Source organism: Lagopus leucura, unplaced genomic scaffold (assembly GCF_019238085.1).
Source record: "Lagopus leucura isolate 7727_CA_CO unplaced genomic scaffold, USGS_WTPT01 Super-Scaffold_100029, whole genome shotgun sequence".
NCBI lineage: Eukaryota > Metazoa > Chordata > Aves > Galliformes > Phasianidae > Lagopus > Lagopus leucura.
In genome coordinates, this window is record NW_024962280.1 from 1,575,947 (window position 1) to 1,592,053 (window position 16,107).

Genomic DNA, 16,107 nt, shown 5'->3' on the forward strand with positions numbered 1-16,107 from the left:
TGCTGAACTGCACAAGTGCCCTAGTGCTCAGTGCAAGCACATGTGCTCTTTTGGGATCAGGCATGCTTGGGGATGTGGGGACAAAATGAAGACTCCCTGTGCTTGGTCCCCAGCACCCATTGGGGTGCGTAGTGCCTGCATGAGAGCTCAGTGGTTGAATGGCTGTGATTATAGGCCATGGCTTGGAAACAGCTCATCAAAAGTGGTCTTTTGACTTGTGTTTCCTTTTCCAGTTCTTATTGTCTTTGCTCTTCGTTGTGCAGCTCTTCATTGTTTCCAGTTTTCTTAGACAGAAACGTGGCTTTTGACTGCAAATAATTATTGTGGATTTTAAGAGGTGCAGGAGCTAGAATGTGGAAATCAAAGCTGTGTAATCCCTCAGACTCTTAAGAAAGGATCCTGTTGGGACAGAAGGGTGCAACTCAGCACCATTTTAATGTACAAGTTACTTTAGAAGCAAGCCAGGAACCCATGGTCATGCCTGGGCCTGATGTGTTGATGAGGAAACTAACTTCATTCCCCAAAGTTCAGCTGTGGTAAATATAATGCTTTATTATAATGCTTTCTCTGCAGTTTTCCTCTGTGTGATAGGCTGGGTTGGGCTCCATGTGCTGGGATCCATCCCTGTGCCATCCCAGGACCCTGGGGCTGGGCTGATTGGGGAAGACCTTGCTGTGTGAAGGGGATCAGCCTGCAGGCAGCTCTTGGGCACGTTTTGTACACCTGGGGGACAGAAGCCATTGCTGAATGGTTGAGGCTCTGGAGGCCATCTGGTCCAGTCTCTCTTCCCAAGCAGGGCCACCTAGAGCAGGCCACCCAGCACCATGCCCATGGTCTGCTGTGGGCACCTTCTTTCAACCACCAATACTGCGCCATGACTAAAAGATCTGTTGTTGAGCAAAGCCATCAGAAGTTCACCCATAACTCTTTTGCTGAAGGCTACTGTGGCTTTGAGTACTTGGGAGCATTGCTCTGCCAGGGATGAGGAGGAAGGCTTTGGCTGACTTCTGCAAACCTCTTTGCTAGCTATGATGTATTCTTCTATGTTTTCAAGCGCGTTAAGTTCTTGGAGCTTTTGCTGTGTACACCTCAAAGATGTGTTTCAACAACTGCTGTAAATCTCTGGAACTGATTAATATTATTTTGAAGTCCAGTGCCTTTGATGCATCGCTGTGTGATTGTGGGATGATCCTCACGATACCCATGTTCAGGTGTATGTGGGTTGGGTGTTGCTCTCATTGAAGTCGATGAAAAATGGACTGTGATAAAATGATTTTGGAGATATAGAGGCAGTCTCGTGTGGACCTCAGCAGGAGTTATTTAAGATGCTTTTCAGTGACAAGCATATGCAGAGCTGCTTAGGCAGTGCTGCCCTGCTGTGTGGTAAAGAAGCCCTGACAGTGTGTTAGTAAAGAAAATAATAATAATAACTTGACTAGGAGAATACTACAAGGATATATAAGCCCGAGTATAGTTTTTAGATTGGTGTTTAAACAATGGTTGTTGCACATGTGCTGAATGAGATGTATAGCATCATACAGCTTCCAACAGTGGAGAGAGAAAGTGTTAAACAGTGTGCTGCTCTTAGGTCTTTACTGTTCATTAAATTATATGATGCTCTCACATAATGTCTTAGGGTCAGTGATAGTCTGGGTTGCATTTGTGCTGCTATTAGTTCCTTGATGTTGTATTTCCTGCGAATGAAACTCATGTATGCTGCATCAACCTCGCTTTGTGTGCTGCTATCCTGGGGCTTGGATCAATCCAACAAGAGAAGCCTTTGCTACCTCACTGATTTTTATTTTTTTGTGGTTTTTTTTGTTTGTTTGTTTTCATTTGTCCAAGCCCATCTATTTACTTGGTATCTAGATGTAGGACCAGCATGTGGTGTAGCTGCTGTGAGCAGCTGTTAGCAATGTGTGTGTGGTTGGGCAGTGGGGCAGTGGCTGCCCAGGGAGTGCTGGGGTCACCATCCTTGGAGGTGCTCCTGAACCATGGAGATGTGGCACTGAGGGCTGTGGGCATGGTGGGGGTGAGGTTGGGTTTGGGGATCTCAGAGGTCTTTTCCAAACTTGCCTAATATGCAGCCAGTTCTGCCCATATCCTGTTTGTTTTTTTGGGAAGCAGGAATGGTGCCTGAACCCAGGGGTTGGGGTCACAAAGGGCTGGGTAAGGGGAGACCTCCCTTGGCTGTGGGGTTTGTGTATCACATAAGGACCTGTGGAACTGACACCAAGCATCCCTCCATCGTGTGGCATTGTTGTGATCATAGGAAGGGTTGGGCTGGAAGGGACCTTTAGGATCACGCAGTTCCAACCCCCTGTTATAGGCAGGGACACCTCCCTCTAGACTGCTCACAGCCCCATCCAGCCTGGCAACTTGATTACCTTTGTACCTGCTGAATAAGTCACTCTGTAAATAGCTATTGTGGCAAAACAGTGCATATCTCTGGTTGCAGTGTTGACTCCTGCATGGCTGCAAGGTGGAAAGTGGCACTGCCATTAACCTGTGGAAACAGGGAGTTCTTGGCTCTAGCCACAAAGCATTTAGGTGAGGTGAAGAACCACCAGATGAAGTTGTGGCCTCCTGACGCTGTGTAATGCAAGTATTTACCTGCAGGATCTGTTCTGTTAGAGTCTGTTGCTAATGTGGATTTTATTAGGTTAGGGACCTTAAAGGGAAACCAGATTGTGTTATCTGTCTGGGCGAGCTGAGGACTTGTGCATTTAAAAGAAAGTAATGCTACTATGCTGTCTCTTCCTCCTGAGCACTGGGTTTCATTTGACTTTCAGGGGCACCAGCTTGGGTTGCCTAGGTTTGCTTAACTGCACATTGGAGGAAGGTGCCCAAAATACCCATTGGAGGGGGAAAGATGGGTGCAGGGGATGCAGCTGAACAAAGCTCCTTGGTTAAAACTACCTATTAAGTGGTCATATGCCAATGGTTTAACCAAGAAACGCCACGTGAAGGGGATGAGAGAGAGTTCCCCAGCTATTAACTTTGTAAGATGCTGTTATGTGCTGGTGTCACCATCACAAATACTGTTTCACATAACCAGCTTTGTGCGCTCCATATTAGTGCCTGCAGGTTACACACAGCCCAGCAGTGGCAGTTTGAGCCAGAGCTCTATCTGTTCCATGCCATTAATGGAACGCTTGGTTCATTCTTGTTGTCCTTTATTAGTGATAGCTGTGGGGCAGCCCAGCTGCACCCCCCCTGCCCTGGGCTGAGCTCCTCCTGCTCCTTCCCTTCCTCCCCCACCCCAGCAGCTGGTGCCATCCCCTCCTCCTTGCAGAAAGGTACTTAAAATGCTCCCTGGGGAGGGCTGCCAGGTGAAGGATGAGCATTGCCACGAGCTCTGATCTCAGCACTGGGCTTTTATTACTATTTTTTTAATTTATTTTTAGACAGAGCAGGTCTTCCTGAAGCAATGAGGCTGCTTGTGATGGCTGTGCTGCTCGCACCACGCTGGGGCTCATCCAGAATAAAAAAGCAATTTGGGGCCCAACTGCATATTTCAAGGGTCCCCTTTTGTGCACAATCATTACCCCAGCCCAGCAATTAAGAGTTTGGGCAGCACTTTAATTGCATTTGCTTCTCTGTAAGCAGCAGCATAGGAAAAGCTGAAAAGCCACAGCACTGATTAATTTTGCAACTTGATTAAAGGGTGGAAATGCAGCATTTTGGTTTAATCATGCTGCACGTGCATGTCCGTGTGTTTCTGTGGGCTTTGCAGTGGGAATTCAGCAAAAACCCACAGCGTGGAGGGATTCACTGGTTTGCACATTGTCTGTCCAGGTGAGATGGATGGCTGCAGTGCCCACAGCAGCTGTGCAGCACAGTTGCACCCCTAGAGAAGGGCACCTGCACGTTGAGATGACCCCACGCTGGTGGATGTGCCTCCAAGGGAATAAACAGTGGCTCCAGAAGTGCAACTCCTTGTTTTCCATTAGATTTCTATGAGCAGATCAAGCAATTGGCCTTGCCCTCAGCTTCTCTGATGTTGGCATTTTCTCACCTGCGTGTTAAAATTTTGTTTGGGGTGTTGTTCCAAAATCAGCGGGGAAGGCAAGCAGTGCTCTCAGCACTTCCATGTGTGTGCTACGTCCTGTTCTCTTCTAGCTTAGAAGCTTGGTGGCCCTGGTGGCACCTTCCCAGGCAGCAGGATGGTGGCATCACTGGTACCTAAGCACTGCATGCAGCCAGTAGGCACCCAGTGCTTAAAAATAGAGAACAGAGGTTTGCTTCGTCAGTGCTGCTGAGTGATGCTACTTAAAAAATGTGCATTAACATATTTGCTGACTGACTTGTTACAGCTGAATTGAGTGCACTGATTACCTGAGCTCGCTGGCAATGAAATATGAATATTTATTTGACTGAGCTGAGAGCAGATTGGCGTGACTGTAGGGCAGGAGGCAGCGTGCACTTACAGTGTTTCTTTTGTCTTCTGTGTCTTACAACATGATTATCGTTCAGCAAAATAGAATTACCCCATTGATTGGATTTGCATCATCTACAACCAGGTGGCATTTTCTCTAGTTAAGCATCCTGGTAAATACAGAATAGGTTGTAGTATAAATTAGACTGATCAGAACTTTATTGCCTTTAAATATTCAGCACTCCTCTGAGCAGAACATGATTTTGTCTGTGCAAAGCCTTTAATGCTCTGCATTTAAACATCGTTTTTGTCCCGTACTGATTACTGTAGAGTGGGTCTTTATTGCTTACGTTGCTCTGTTTTGATCACTGACCAGAAAAAGAAGAGCTGTGTTCTCAGGATGATGTGAAGGGATTTAATGAGATGTGCATCGATAGGAAGGATTTATACAGGAGCAATCAGTGTTTGCATCACACTGAAAATGAAGTTAACCTCAGATGCGATGTGATCCCTTCACTTTGCAAAGGGAGAGATCTGATGAGCTGATCTGGGCTTACCCTGCTTCTTACAGATTGCAGGGCACAGTTGTGTTATGAAGTTCTATAGAAATCAGAATCTCTTTGGTACAAAGTGGAATTCATCAGAAGTGAGTATGACCAACCCAGGCACCTCTATGTGAGTCGTGGAGTGAATGTCTCCCCTCTTGCCTTAAAACATTGAGTGAGCATTGATGCAAGTCCTACCTAAATGCTTGTCAGGTTGCCATCCTCACCTTTTTTCAATAGTCAAGAATTTTTAAATGACTGAAACGAGTTGTTCTACATTTATATAAAAAAATGATGATAATCCACAAGCAAATCAAGGATTCCCATTTGGAAGAAGGCATATGGGAAACGTAACAATTCGCGTATTAAAAATGAAGGCCTCTTTTGAGTGTTAATTGAAAGAGATTAATTTTTTTTTTCATTAGTATGATTACTGAGAAGGGCAGCGCTGCTGAAGGTTGACCCTGTGTTGAGTGAAGCTTTTCATGCTCTTTCTTTGTTTCCTTTTATCAGCTTCTGCTCAACAGCCCAGCAAACAGCAGTGGCTTGGGGCTCTACATAAGAGCTGTTGATGCACAGTGTGAAAACAGAGCTTTGTGGCTGAGGGCACAGCTCAAGGAGCTGCAGTGAATCTCTCAGCTCTGTGCCTGGCTGTGCTGGGGGCTGCCATCAGCATTGGTGCAGCTGGGGGTCACGGTGTGTAAATCCTTAGTTTGAGTTCATGCCTTTGAACCAATGCTGGAGGGAACTGTAAGGACTGCCTGGGCTGTGGGGCTCTGCCAAGTGCCCACCAGGTGATGGGAATGGCTCCTAAAGCTCTCCCCTCCCTGCTCTCGTATTCAGGTTAGTAGTCCCTGGGACAGTGATTGCAACTACCACAACAAGCAAATTTGTGTCCCCCTCGCTGGTCCCTGTCCCCATGAGTGTGGCACTGCCTGTGCTTCCCAAGGCACGTAGCTTGGGGGTACACGGATGCTTCAATGACATGAGCACACAGATGATGTGACCAGTGGTCTTTCCTCAAGACCATGCATATCCAAACCTGATAGTTTTATGGTTTTGGTTTTTTTTTTTTTTTTTTTTTTTATGGACTACATCATATATTTCTTGTCCAGTCCTGGCTGGGAGCAAACTGCTCTGTGCTCAGTGTTGGCCAAGCATTGATCTGTGAGCTCTGCTATAGAGATGCTGGGAGACAATACTGCAGGAGAGCAGCTCGTTATAGCCAGCTGATTAATTACCAGTGGAGCAGACCATTGGTAATGCAATGGGATTCTGGCGTTCCCTCCCATCCACCAGCTGCCATCAGTGCTCACTGTGCACAGTGGCCATGTCTTTTACTGGTGCATCACCATCATGTAGCTGCCATTCTGCTGCCATACAGGTAAATGAGTGTTTTAAAAAAACAGAGGGAAAACAGATCTCATGTAAACATCCACATTTTAATTCTCTTTTAATTTCGTCAGGCCTGTTATGTGCTTATCAAGGCATGTAACAGCTTTATGTTAACAGCACAGCAATGCATCATTAAGCACTCACCAGCTGCTTCCATCCTGGTTCCCGTTACTGATGGCCCTCACCGGCTCCCACTGTGGGAAATAAATGCCTGCTTTTCTTTAATGACTTGCACCAGCCCTGTAAAACAAGGAGTGATATCAGGAGGGCCCTGCCATGTTTCTGTGATGGATACAGCCTGGGAGCTCATTAGATGGGGGTGAGAAGGAGTGCCCAAATGGCACGTGGAGGTGCTGGTTAATCCCAGGGATTGGGCTGCAGCTGGAGTTTCTGATGGCAAACCTATTGATGCCTTGCAAATCCCAGCTCCAAAGTAAATAATTATTTCCACGAGCTCTCCAAACTCATGCTGTTTTTGGTAGCTATAAGAAAGGCGGAAGGAGAGATGGGAATGAAAAAGTGATGGCAGATAGGGAAACCATGGTACAGCAGTAAGACTGTGTATTTGTTCAGCTGGAGACACATGCACCCGCGTTGGCACTGAATCTCCCCACTTTGTCTCATTGTAACTGCTGGTGGGGTTATTCCCCATGGGAGCCCCTGGTCCAGACCTGGTGCTCTCTCGTGTGTGCCGTTTGGTAGTTTGCTATGGAGCAAACAGAGATCTGCAGAATTGAACAGTGCTCTCTGTAAAAGCAGTTCGATTAAGCTTAAGCTTCCCAGAAAACAGAGGTGGGATTTAACACAGCTGGATGGGGCAGAAGTCTGCATTGCTGGAAGGCCCAAGAGCGCGGTCTGAAGTTTGTGAGCAAGTCCTAGTCACCTTTCCCTTAAACTTGCCATTGATTTAAAGAACTCCTGTTATTACCTGACAAGCTTCCTCGTTCTCTGCATTTATTTTGATTTTGTAGAGCTTTCAGCCATGCCTTTATTGCTGCTGAGCAGTAAAATATCTCTTATAGCCAGGGCCATAAATTTCCCCCTACCTGAGGGCTGTATCCTTGTGGCTATAGATCACCACAGCTATTGCCAAAAAGTGCCATCATATCACATTGCAAATTAGGGGATGGGAAGACAGGACTGTGCTGATGGTGCCCATTATGTGTGTCGGAGGGAAATGCTCTGCTCCCCAAACTGAGACAGTTATAAAAAGTTCAGGAGGGAGAAGGAGTTCACTGTTACAGGTTGCCCAAGGAGGCTGTGGATGCCCCATCCCTGCAGGTATTCAAGGCCAGGCTGGATGTGGCTCTGGGCAGCCTGGGCTGCTGGTTGGTGACCTGCACACAGCAGGGGGTTGGAACTGGATGAGCATTGTGCTCCTTTGCAACCCAGGCCATTCTGTGATTCTGTAAGGTCAGAAGTGGATGGTCAGTAGTGGCTCTTCTTCTGTTGTATGTGGAAAAAAGAGGACAAAGCTGTAGGTACAAGGGACAGTGTAATTAATGGTGGCTTCTAATGGGTCTGATTTTTAAACGCCTTGTTGACATAGATGAAAACTGTAGGGAGATGTGTGTCCTGTCCCCAGGAAGCACCAAGGGAGCAGCGGCCGCATTGTTGGCATCCCCAGCTCCCCTTCCTCCCCACATCCCAGCCCTCAGCTCTGCTTTCCTCAGTGCAACATTAGCAAAGTAAAGAAATATGAATAAATTAAATGCAGCATCAATTATTTACCGACCCGAAGTGTCTCTTCCTGCTTTCTCAGAGCCCCGCATCCCTCCCAGCACCCTGTGCAGCACAGCCCTATTTTATTTTTTAAATTATCTAACACTTCGTTCAATTTTTAATCCTCCCTGCCATTTAATAATTAATGACCTTTGGATTTAACTTTTCTTTTCTGAGCAGCACCGCAGGCTTTGGAGAGAGACCTCAGACAGCCTCCGTTTTTATTTGTATTTTCAGGCTTCTCTTTCTCCTTGGCCACCACCATCCCCATCTATTCTGTTTTTTGAGATCCTTTCAGTCCGTGTTTCCCTGCTGGCCCCTCAGCACAGCTCTCACTCCTTTACTTGCTGGGGATTCCCACTTGCTGGCTGTGCTGCAGACACTTTGCAGCCAGAATATGGTCAGGATATTTGTATATTTTTGGCAGCAGATGGGCCTAGAATGCCAAATTCTGTGGTTTTCTTCCTTTTCCTCTCTCTTCCTGCATTTGATTGGAGTACATTTTAATCACTCTAAGTGGAAAATCTCCCCCATATAGCATTTTTTCCCACCTTTTCTTAATCGCTTTCAGACATTTCCCTGTATCTTTTCCCAGAAGGAACCCCATAAGGTTTCAGTGCAATGGCAAAATGTAATGTAGGGCGAATATCTTCTAATGGAGTGCTTTTCTCTCGAGGATGCTTGCAGGTAGCAGGCTGTGCAAGGCGCCCATCTGGCAGGTTCTGCATGCATCGGTGCACAGGGCACACAGGGACACTTCCCCTGGGTTCCCACCTTCCCAGACTGGAGGAGTGCATCTCAGCATCTGTGCCCAGAGCTCTAAAAGCTTCCTTTTGGCTCCATCAGGAAAGTGGTTTTAGTCCTCAGAGCAGCCTCACCCATTACCCACAAGAAATGGTTCCGCTTCTCAGAGCTTTGCTAAGGAAGAAACAGAGTGCAGCGCAGGTGGTGGGGGTGGGCTGATGGTTGCACTTGGTGACCTCACGGGGCTTCTCCAACTGTAATGATTGTGATTCTGAGGCCTGCAGGAGGTCTCTCCCATCCCCTTCTGTTCTGTCACACATTTGCAGGACAGGAGCCGCTAGCAACTCCTGCTGTGGGCTGGGAGAGATTCTGAGCACAGAAGCCCAGGTGCTTTGCAACACCTGCCTGATGAGCATCTGCACACTTCAGCCATGGGAGAAAGGTATCAGTCATAGATAGAATGGCCTGGGTTGCAAAGGAGCACAACGCTCATCCAGTTCCAACTCCCTGCTGTGTGCAGGGTTGCCAACCAGCAGCCCAGGCTGCCCAGAGCCACATCCAGCCTGGCCTTGAATGCCTGCAGGGATGTGAGGGTACTTTATTCATAAATTCAAACTACAGCAGTTTACATACCAGGTAGCATGTAATTGCTCTTTAATGCTTTTACATCCCAGCGCTTTTGCAGGGGATGAAGAATTATTAGGATCTCTCTCGAATGGTCTCTTTTGATGAAGGAAATATTAGCTGGCAGCGCTCGGCGTTAATTCTGGCTGGCTGATGTTGATGGCTCGATGCAAAGCTCCATTTCAGCTGGCAAAGGAGATGTTGCTTTGGGCTTTGAAACACGAAGATGTGAAAATGAAGTGACACGTACATTTTGAAAACAGCTGGAGAATAGCTGGGGGAAATAAAATGAGGCTTTGTAAGGGAAAGCTCCCTAGGCCCGGAAACGCTTAACCCCACACACTTGTATCTTGTGTCTGCAAATGCTGCCAGCACTCCCCTGCTATCAGGCAGGTGAGCTTGGTAGCACAAGGTTACATGCACCAGGGATTGTGCCTTATTACTGCTTCAGCAAAAAGTGTGACTCTAAAGGCATGTTGCAGGCAGCAGCACAGCACTTGGAAGGCCCCAAAGCATGGGGAGCTCAACCTAGGTGCTGATTCTTGGCCCGTGGAATGTTCTTATCCTGCACATCCCCGCAGGTGTCCAGGCAGTGCAAAAACACGTTGCAGAAGGGTTTAGATCCTTGTTTGTCCCACCACAATGGGGATGGGGCACCCATCAGTGCTGCTGCCACCCATTGGAGGAAGCGACGCTCCGAACAACTGTATTTCTGATAAGGGACTTAAAATCAAGGCTCTGATTTGTGGTGCCCAGGTGTGCATAGCTTCCCAAAGAAGGGAATAATGGTGATCTCTTGGGCTGTAGCCTCAAGGAAGGCAGTTTGCACAGAGGTTGAGGAGCGCCTCCCATCTTTCAGAGGTGACAGCAGCCCTTCAGCCTGCTGTAGTTTGATTTAAAGGACTGCTGATGCTGAGCTCCTCCAGCACTGTCTGACCAGCAGTGCAGGCTGCCCTGGGGTGCTGGGGTCCCCGTCCATTGAGGTGCTCCAGAACTGCGGAGATGTGGCTCTGAGGGATGTGGTGAGGTGGGGTTAGGCTTGGTGCTCTCAGAGTGCAACCTGAATGATGCTATGAAATGTTCCAGCTCTCTTATTCCCCTGTGGGGTGCCTCCCCAGTGCAGGACATGGCGTTTGGATCTCCTTAAGGCCTCTAGATGCCCATTGGAGATGGGTGACAAACCGGTACAGTAGCTGTGGTGTGGGAGGCCCTTATGGGGCATGTTCAAAAAGCAGCTGCTCTCTGACCAGGCGGTGACAGTTAACTAGGAATGATGGAAGCAGGGCTGTGGGAGCACCCAGCAATGGGCAATGTGGGGCAGGATGGGATGAGAGGAACACCGAACTGAGCTTTGTGAGCAAATTTGTTTCTTATCACAATGTTATTACTGAAAGAATCTGCTTATTTCAGAAGCTCTAGGGAGCGGTGTAATGATTGCTGCTAATTACACAGCTTCGGTGTGAGCTGGGAGGGCAAAACTTCAAGCAAACAAAAGTGACAGTGGGGTTTAATTAGCAGGAGCTGTGGTGTGGTCAGTGGCTGCTGCCCATACACAGCAATGGGGACCTGGGGCAGCACAAGGTGGATCTCTGCCTCTTTTGGGCTGTGCCAGTGCTGCCATTTCAGCACTTTTCAAGGTGAGGAGATGAAATATGCGTGCAGCTCCCTTCAGGGCAAGCTGGCTATGCTATCAATTTGTGCCAGGTCAACTTAGCAAAGCCCTTGGATTAAAGAAAATTGAGATAAGATGTGGGTTTGCTCCAGTGAGCAGCCTCTGAGCAATGGTGTGAGGCCTTGGCTGCATTTGGCTTCTGTTTCCCACAAGGGCTATAACTGCTGGGGATGGATGTGGGCACCCAGGTGGGTGTGAGCAGCCCCCAGTACCCCTGGCAGGCCCAGGACATGCACATGAGCCACCAGCACAGCACTTCCCAGAACACATACTGGGTTACTTGCTTTTCTTTGGCTTTTTCTTCTGCTTTGCCCAGTTTTGCACAAGCTCCTCATTATGCTGGCAGTTAATAACAGCTTCAAATGCAAATCCAGCAGCACGAGGGTGGCACTGCGTTGCAAGAAGCAGCAGCTTCTGCACCTGCCTTGGCTGAGTGCAGGTGGAATTGAAGGGAGGGCTGGAACCATTCCACCAGCCATTGCAGATCATTGGTGCTGCTCAATCAGAGCACGAGCCCCCCACCGGGGGCACAGCCCATATGTAGAGCTCAGCAAGGTTTTGTCACTAAGGGTTACACAGCAAAGTGTTGTGTGATTCATAGCATTTGTGGTTTGAACTTCTGGTGTGTTGTGAGCTGTGAGCTGTTAATTACCTCCCCCACTGACTGTTCCCAGCCAAATGGATGGAAGGTCAGCAGCGGGAGAGGCAGGTTTCCCAAAATGCATGCACTGCCCTTGTTTCTCCTGCATCCCTCTTTCATCACTCAGTGGAAGTGAGGAAGCAGCTCTTGACCACCAGGTTGAGAATTTCCTCTGGTCACAGAGCACTGGCCTTGGTGTGGCGCTCAGGGATGTGGGCAGCAGATGTGGTGGGGTGGGTTGGATTGAGGATGATAAGGGTCTCTTCCAACTTCAATGATTCTGAAGTCCCACCAAAATCTGAGAAATATTTGTTCGAGTTTTAAATTACCAGATCCAATGCTGCTGAAGGCTGCTTCCAACCAATGGTTTCCAACCATGATGACTGGAAAAGACCTCTCCATGCCCACTGCCCATATCCCTGCGTGCTGCATCCCCACAGCTCTGAACAACCCCAGGGATGGTGACCCCAGCTTTCCCTCGGCAGCTGTGCCACTGCATCACTGCTCTTTTGGAGAAGAAATGTTTCCTGATACCCATCCTGACCCCACACTGATCAAGGTGAAGCCATCATCCTGCTGCTGTTACCTGGGATGCCTCAGACTTCCCAGAACAAGTTAACTTTTGTGACGTGTTTCTTCCCCCTCTCGACTTCTGAAATGAGCTGAATTAGAAACCTCCATCCCAGCTCACATGAATGAATTATTAACTTCAGAACCAACTTCAGGTCAGCGGGCTGAATAGTTCAGGTTCCCACTGCGTTTATTTATGAAACCAGGTGTGGTTCGTATGTGAAATCTGTACAGAGAAGAGCATGTTTGGAACAGGGTGGGTTACGTCTGCTCCCAGCCCTGACTGCAGGCACTGGGGCCAGGCTGAGCCCCAGCCCTGGCTCCTCTAAGAGCCACCTCCAGCACAGAGCATAATGTAGGAGCTCATGAAAGCGACGAGGCCGGGCTGTGATGTTATTGGCAGGAGCTTCCTGCTGCTGAAATGTCATTTAGCTCTTTGGAGAATGGGGTGGGCAATGCAGCTTTGCCAGCCAGGAGCTGTGGGAAGGGCTGCTTGTTGGATCCAACTTGAAATTAATAAAGGAGAGCCAAGTCAGGGCAGGGAGGACCCAGGGGGTGGTTCGTTGCATCCCCAAACAACGGGCCCCACAGGACAGATGTGAGGCCGCATGCATGCTGTGGGTACAGCTCCTGGTGTTGGCAGCAGCTGTGTCCCCACTGCAGTAGTGCAGCACTGAGCCAAGCCAGCCCTGCTGCCCTTGGCTTGGAGTGTTCTGCCATTAGCTCTGCTTAAAAAGGAGGAGAACAAGCTGTTTGACAGCACTCCCAGCGCCGTTACCTTGTTCTTCTTTTATTATCCTGGAAGCCTACCCTGCTTTCCATCACCAGACCGGCTTGCAGGCTTAGGAAATGCTGCCAAAAACTGAAATCCAAACATGTTTTGCAGTGCTTTAGATAGAACCAGCCAGCGCTAGCCCAGTTCCCGAAGCTGTTAAAGTGGTATTTCCCACAAGGAAGGATGTGCATCAGGACAGAGACGGCTTTTTATTTGGTGAATCAGATGAATGCTAATTAACACACCGGTGATTGTGTTATTTTTAAAGAAGGGAGTCGTGTCGGAGAGAAGATAAAAGTCAAAAAAAAAAAAAAAAAAAAAAAAGGAGATAAAAAGTCATGACATATTAATGATTCAGAACGTTGTGCTGGAGCTGGCAGAACAGAAAGTATGATGAATAATTCAAACGAGACAGGATTTTCCTCGCAAGGTCGGAGAACGTAAAAGGGACGGCTTTGGAGAGCTCGGCACTGCCTGGGGACCTCCATCCATCGCGGGCTGGAGCCGAGGAGAGCGAGTTGGTGGCACCGGGCATCCCTGAGCTGCAGGGCTGAGCCCGGACCTTTGGTGCTGGATGGATTAAGGGCTGCTCTGGAGCCCGGGTCCTTGCAGGGCACGCAGGCAGCAATGCCTTAGGCGGCGATGAGCGACTGGGCTTTCTCACAAAATGGCTTGAAAGAGGAGAGCTGCTCTGGAAGATGAACGTGAGTACGGTGCACATCTGGTGCTTTCAGGCGGCTCGTTCCCTTTCTGTGCAGAAATGTGTTATGGGAGGCAGAGCATGGATGCCTGAGGGTGCAGGTAGAAAATCCCTGCCTGGTGAAGACCCTGCACGGTGCTCCGTGCTCCTCCAGTCCTGGTCCTGACGCAGCTCAGACCTCAGCACAGCCCCAGTGCCTTCAGCAGCGTGCAGGGCTGGAGCCAGGCTCAGGAGCTGGGGCTTTTTGTAGCAGATGCAATTCGGCAGCCTGCAAGGTCTGTGGGTACATCCTGCAGTGACGTTGGGTGTATTTCAGGCGAAGCCACGGGAGCCTCTAGAGAGATCCTACTTCACCCTAAGACAATATTTTTAACCTTATTTTGTTTCTTGATAAGTATGACTTGGACTTGATCTGTGTGTCTGGCAGCGGAGATTGTGCAAAGCAGTCCAGGATGGTTCTAAAGTGGTGGTCATTTTTGAGTGTAAATGAGAGCCTTTGGGCACCTGACTGCCTCACAGGGAGAGAGATCTCATTACAATAGGTTCTGCTTTTTGCCTGCAGTCCCCATGTGCAAGGAGGAGTGGATACTGTATTGCTGTGATATTGGGCTGTGTGGCAGTGACCTGTGGCCCTGAAGCAGTGCTGGCCATGTCTGTGGCACTGCAGAGATAAGTGTGGCACACACTGTGTCTTGCAAAACTGTGCTGTGTCATGCATGCATGGTACGTCAGTGGAAGCAGGGAAAGGGGTGGCAGAACAGAGGCTGCATGGTAAGGGCTAGGGCAATTAGTGTTGCCCGACAGAGGGGGATCCCACCCCAGCTTTGTAGTGCTGGGCAGGTGGAACCCCAACCTGCGTCTTCTCCTAGGGGGTGCAGTGCATGCAACTACCTTGAGCTCTCTTTTAAAAGCCTTTGGGACAAAGAACCCTATTTTTAAGCACCACGTCCCTTTAGAGGCATGCCCAGTTTTAGCTGGCAGTGCGTAGGGAAGTACAGATTTGTGCTCACCAAAGCTGTTCCCCGTGCCACCCAGCTGACACCTCATGCCTTACTTATGTTCTCGTGACTTAAGGTTCCTTGCTGTTAACTGGGAGGGCTGTGCAATGTGTTGAGGCTTTGAGATGAGTTTCCAGAGGCGCTCAGCCCTCTTGCTGGGGGAGGATGGCTGCTCCCGCTGTGCCCGCCTGGGGTGGGGGATTCTGCCTTTTCCCCAGGGTGAAAATCATCTGGGAATGCTGAAATGGAATGATGACAAATGGAGCAGCAGCAGTGTTTGGGGTGTATTTTGTGTAGCATCTTATACACTGAATGGGGGAGGAGCTCCGTTCTGGGGACAGAATGAGAGTGGAGTGAGAGTGGAGCAGCACAAACCCGCAAAGCGTTTTCCCCTCTGCCCTCCTTTCCCTCAGCCAGACGTGCTCTAAATCTCCTCCATCCCTCTTCCTCCCTTAATTAATAACAACCCCAGAGAGGCTGAGCCACCGCCACCGCTAATTGGAGCACAGCACGAGCAGTGCCAGGCCAGTAAGAGGATTATTGGCTTTCTGTGCCACTGGTTCCAGTGTCAGTGGGAACCCCCTGGGTCAGCAGCAGGGCACAGCACGGCAGCCCATCCCCTCCTGCCTCCTTCGGTGCTTTCCTCATTTTATCTAGTCTGGGTGGGTCATGGAAGTCAGCTTCAGGTTTTCCTGCTGTGTAACATAGGATCGGGCTTTGTAGCACTGCAGGCAAAATGCAAATGTTGACACCAGGCTTTCTTGCAGCGTGTTCAAAAATACCCAGCCCGCCTACCTCGCACCTTCGGAATAGCTGAAGTTTGTGCCTTGCAGGACTTCTGGAAAACAAATAGCAGGAGCTCTCGGGAGCTGAGCCCAATCTATTGCTTCTTCTGTCACGGAGCTCCTGTGCTGGGCACGCTGGTCTGGAAGGTGTTTAGGAGGCACAACTGGTGTGTTCAGATGTTGTCTTGGAGCACCTGCAGAAGCAGAATCACAGAACCATTAAGGTTGGAGAAGACCTTTGAGATCCCCAACCCAACACCACAATGCCCACTGCCCACATCCCTCAGTGCCACATCCTCACAGCTGTGAACACCTCCAGGGACACGGTGCCCCCAGCGCTCCCTGGGCAGCTGTGCCACTGCATTACCCCTCTGTTGGGAAAGAAATTCTTCCTAATATCCAACCTGAACCTCTCCTGGTGCGACGTGAGGCCATTACCTCTTGTCTTGCATCAGACACAGCATGACCCCGGTGGCAGCAGCAGAGACTGGGACACAGAGCTCTCATCTAAGCAGCCCAGGTTCACCCCAGCATTCAGCTCCCCTCACCTACTGGGACA

At 49.2% G+C, this 16,107-nt stretch overlaps 1 long non-coding RNA gene across 1 annotated transcript; it reads right to left on the reverse strand.

Annotated features, from left to right (window-relative positions):
* Positions 1–13,316: 13,316 nt before the first annotated feature.
* On the reverse strand, positions 13,317–15,731 carry LOC122185336. The gene is made up of 3 exons (XR_006180849.1): positions 15,559–15,731; positions 14,776–15,002; positions 13,317–14,120 (listed from the first exon to the last, which is right to left on the reverse strand). It is a non-coding gene; the product is annotated as an uncharacterized LOC122185336 (long non-coding RNA).
* Positions 15,732–16,107: the final 376 nt, after the last annotated feature.